This window comes from Vipera berus (assembly GCF_964194415.1).
Source record: "Vipera berus genome assembly, contig: HAP1_SCAFFOLD_124, whole genome shotgun sequence".
NCBI classification, from domain to species: Eukaryota; Metazoa; Chordata; class Lepidosauria; order Squamata; family Viperidae; genus Vipera; species Vipera berus.
Genome location: NW_027673587.1, coordinates 2,501 through 6,924, shown reverse-complemented (window position 1 = coordinate 6,924; position 4,424 = coordinate 2,501). Strand labels below are relative to the sequence as shown.

General features: G+C 50.0%; 1 protein-coding gene across 1 annotated transcript in view; it reads right to left on the bottom strand.

The window, feature by feature from the left end:
- Nucleotides 1–3,456: 3,456 nt before the first annotated feature.
- The window catches only part of LOC308679297 (GTPase IMAP family member 3-like), a 2,285-nt gene continuing 1,317 nt past the window's right edge, over nucleotides 3,457–4,424 (bottom strand). The window contains exon 1 of the mRNA XM_081346906.1: nucleotides 3,457–4,424. This exon is cut by the window's right edge and continues 1,317 nt beyond it. The gene's annotated coding sequence lies outside the window, so the exon portion shown is untranslated.

Here is a 4,424-nt window from a genome sequence, read left to right as displayed (position 1 = left end):
GAAAAAAGTGACACCCCCCCCCCAAGCCACAGCCGAGCAGGATGTCTGCCTGCCCGCCCGGCGGTGCTCTTCCTCCTGTCCGAGGTTTTCATGGTTGTGAGCGTTTCTGTTGAGGATTGGCAGTGGGGGTGGGGTGGGGGTGTTTGTTTTTTATTCCCCCCACCCCTGTCTGCTGGGGGGGTTGCAGCAGGTGTTGGTCACTTCACATGACCCTGGGACACTGGGACCGTCATCAATATGAATCGGTTGCCAAGCGTCTGAAGGCAAATCACAAGACCCTGGAGATGCTGCAACATTCTAGCTGATCGGCGCTTCTTCTGGGCTCAGCAGAAGCGCCGGGATCAGTGCTGAGCTCCAGCTGGAGACTGGCGCTGATCCTGGTGCTTCCGCTGAGCCCTGACAGCCCCAAAGAAGCGCTGATCCTGGCGCTTCCGCCGAGCCCCGACAGCCCTGCAGCTCCAGCCGTCTCCCGGTCAGGCTTGTGCGGTGCTGTCACCGGTTCAACTCATTCCCCTTCCCCGCTACCGCTTTTCTAGGATGGTCGCGTACCACCTGCCAGGTGCCAACGTACCACAGGTGGTTGAAAAGCCCTGGTGTATAGGACCCGCCCGGCTTCTCTGAAGCGGCCGGCCAATCCGATCCGTCGAATCGTCTGCCTTGCCGCCCTCAGCCTCTATAAGCACCTTTGCTTCCCCATTGTTCGGTGTCCCTCGTTCTTGCCAAGAGGGGCCCCTAGCGATCCTCGTCATCAGACACGGGGGTTTTCCTGCTTGTGGTGCTCGATTCTTCCGGATTTTTCCACAGCGTGGAAAACGGGCTCTCCGTGGCAAACCCCCTCTAGCTACTCTCCCTCTCTTTAGCTTTGGACTCTCGGAGTGGTCTTTGAATTTGCCAATCTCCGCCTCGGTCCTAAATTCGACCATCTTTAAATCTCACTTACAAAGTGTGTGGGGGAACCTAGTGGTAGTCAACGCAGAGGCTTCGACAGCTGCGCTCAGCGCCGCCAGGCTAACGAGCCGCAAGCTTGTGCACAACGGCAGCTCAACTGTCGAAGGGTTGGACCCTGTGCAAACCCGGAGGCCGTTGGCCTTCCCGACTGTGTTTTGTGGTCACGATTTCCATTTGCCTTTTGGAAGGCAGAACCAGGGTCGCTGTTCCTACGATGGGCAGGTCTCTGCGGACTCTGCTTGGGCTTTGGGGTGCAATCTTGGCTTTGAGGGTTCACCCGCGTGTTTCTCCCAGCCCCTCCTTAGGCGTCCCCCGTGACTCCCTTGCAGGAGTCGGTTCTCCATCTGAATTAGCCCCTTTTTCAAGGAACAGGTAAGGAAGACGTTTGGGCAACCAAGGGCATCGAGTACGGAGTTTATACTGCTGACAATTTAGATACAAGGGTCTCCAAACTGGGCCACTTTTAAGACTTGTGGACTTCAACTCCCAGAATTCCCCAGACAGCAAGGATTTCACCCGAATGAATAGGACAAGAACAAACACAGATAGATGAGTTTTCTTTGATATGGTAACTGTATTAGTAGATGGTGGGTATGCAGGGAACATAATATATCACATTTTTTTGATAGGAAAACAATTAGTAGATGGTGGGTATGCAGGAAGCATAATATATCACATTTTTGATAGGGAAACTATTAGTAGATGGTGGGTATTCAGGTAACATAATATATCGCATTTTTGATAGGGAAACTTTATTAGATGGTGGGTATGCAGTGGACATATATCACATTTTTAATAGGAAACTTTTTTAGTGGATGGTGGGTATGCAGGGAACATAATATATCACATTTTTTGATAGGAAAACAATTAGTACCGTAGATGGTGGGTATGCAGGAAACATAATATATCACATTTTTGATAGGGAAACTATTAGTAGATGGTGGGTATTCAGGGAACATAATATATCGTTTTATTTACGTTTACGTTTTATTTAATTTGTATACCGCCCTTCTCCCTAGGGACTCAGGGCGGTTCACAGGGCATATAAATAACAATACAATACAATACAAAAGTTAAAACAAAGATTAAATCAGTGCCCAGTTAAAACAATAATACTATTCTAAAACAATAATTTAAAACCCAACTCCCCCGTCAGGCCAGACCAGCTAATTCAAATAAATGGGTCTTCAGGCCACGACGGAAAGTTCGGAGGTCTGATGCCATCCGGAGCTCCACCGGCAGTTGGTTCCACAAAGCCGGGGCACCCACAGAGAAGGCTCTCCCCCTGGGGGCCGCCAGTCGGCATTCCCTGACCGGAGGCACCCTGAGGAGGCCCTCTCTGTGGGAACGCACAGGGCGGAGGGGAGTTGACGCCGGCAGCAGATGGTCCCCGAGGTAACCCGGACCCATGCCATGTCCGCATTTTTTGATAGGGAATATCGCATTTTTTGATAGGGAAGCTTTATTAGATGGTGGGTATGCAGTGGACATATATCACATTTTTAATAGGAAACTTTATTAATGGATGGTGGGTATGCAGAGAGCATAATATATTGCAATTTTTGATAGGGAAGCTTTATTAGATGGTGGGTATGCAGTGGACATATATCACATTTTGAATAGGAAACTTTTTTAGTGGATGGTGGGTATGCAGAGAGCATAATATATCGCAATTTTTGATAGGGAAGCTTTATTAGGCGGTGGGTATGCAGTGGACATATATCACATTTTTAATAGGAAACTTTTTTAGTGGATGGTGGGTATGCAGAGAGCATAATATATCGCAATTTTTAATAGGGAAACTTTATTAGATGATGGGTATGCAGTGAACATATCACATTCTCTCATCAAATATGGAGTTTATACTGCTGATAGTATAAAGTCCAGATATGCTGGCTGGGGAATTCTGGGATTTGAAGTCCACAAGTCTTAAAGTAGCCACTAACACACACACACACACACAAACCCGCCACCCATTTTTTCTTTTCTCCAGACTGGCCAGGCCCAATTCCTGCAATCGTTCTTCATAGCTTTTAGAGTCCATGCTCTTAATCAACTTAGTTGCTCTTCTCTGCCCTTTTTTCCCCCCAATGTCTCAATTTCTTTCTTGCGATGGGGTGAGCAAAACTGGACGCAGCGCTCCAGGCGTGGCCTTGCTAAGGCTTTACAAAGCGGTACTAACAACTTCACCTGATTTTGATTCTATGCCTCGGTTCGTACAACCGAGGATCGGATTAGCTTTTCCGGCTGCTGCCGTCCCCGGCCGGCTCCCGTTGAAGGGATCCGCCCACTCGGATGCCGAGGTCAGAACCCGCCCTGTGTGGGAGGCAGCACCCGGCTCTCTTTTGTGGCTTGAATCGACTCTCTGCGCAGGCCACAATCACCCGTGGCTCGGTGTCCCTGCCCCGATCCCGGAAGCAAAGTCCCTTTTATCCCGCCTGCCCCTTTCCGAACTTTAGGGTGCAGTCCCGGAATCGAAAGAGTGCAATCCACATTTACCAATCAGCGTACAAAGTGCCTTTATTAATAAAAGTGCTAAGGAGAACATGGCGTTAGGGTAGAGCAGGGGTGTCAGACTGCCGGCTCGTGGGCCGGTTGCATCAGGCGGCGGCGGCGCGCACCCCAGGTCAGGCAATGCAGGAAAAAGTTGCGATACGTTGCGGCGTTGTGACGCGGTGGCTTTTGACACCCCTTGGGGTAGATCTTTCCAGGAGATTAGTGTTAAAACAGGTATAAACAGTTATGTCATCCGGTAAACTTTACGTTACATATATATGTCTTGTATAATACACACGTTTAGTGAGCGAGCGTCAAAAGGGGGCAGTTTATTCGTGTACTCATTTTTTTCCTTTTTTTTAAATCGAGCCCTTTTCGTCCCGCTATTTTTTTTGGGGGGTTTTCCTTTTGCGCTGGAGAAGTGGGATCATCTTTTCTCCCCCCCCCCAAAAAAAATGGCGGAGACCCCCTTCTACCTCCCCCCTCCCAGCCACAGAAGATACCCAGGGAACGTAGGAGTTATTTTCTTTCAGCCGCGGGACCGTTGTCGAGAGAGAAAAAAAGGTTTTATCCTCAGAAAGGTGGATAGACCCAAATCGGAGACGACGGAGCGCACGGTTGAAAGGCCTAAGGGACACGGACGCACACACACACAGAAAATCCCCCTGAGAATTGACCCCAGCAGATCATCCGTCATTCAAACTGTGTCCGGGGACAGGAAGCGCAATCCGAGCACTACAAGGGAAAGCGGCGTTTCTCCCGCCCAGTGTTGAGATTTTTGCACCACAATTGGAGCACCTTGGCTCCGTTATCTGGGTCGCTGCGCAGAAAACTGTGACACCCCCTGGCCTCTTTCCCCCCCCTTTCCCCCCACCCCCCAATGCAGAATCCAGGACCCTTCCGATGGGTCTATTCTCCAGCTTCCCAATCTGCTCGGTCTTGAGATCGGTCAAGGGGTCCCAAGGCCTGGAGACAGGGAA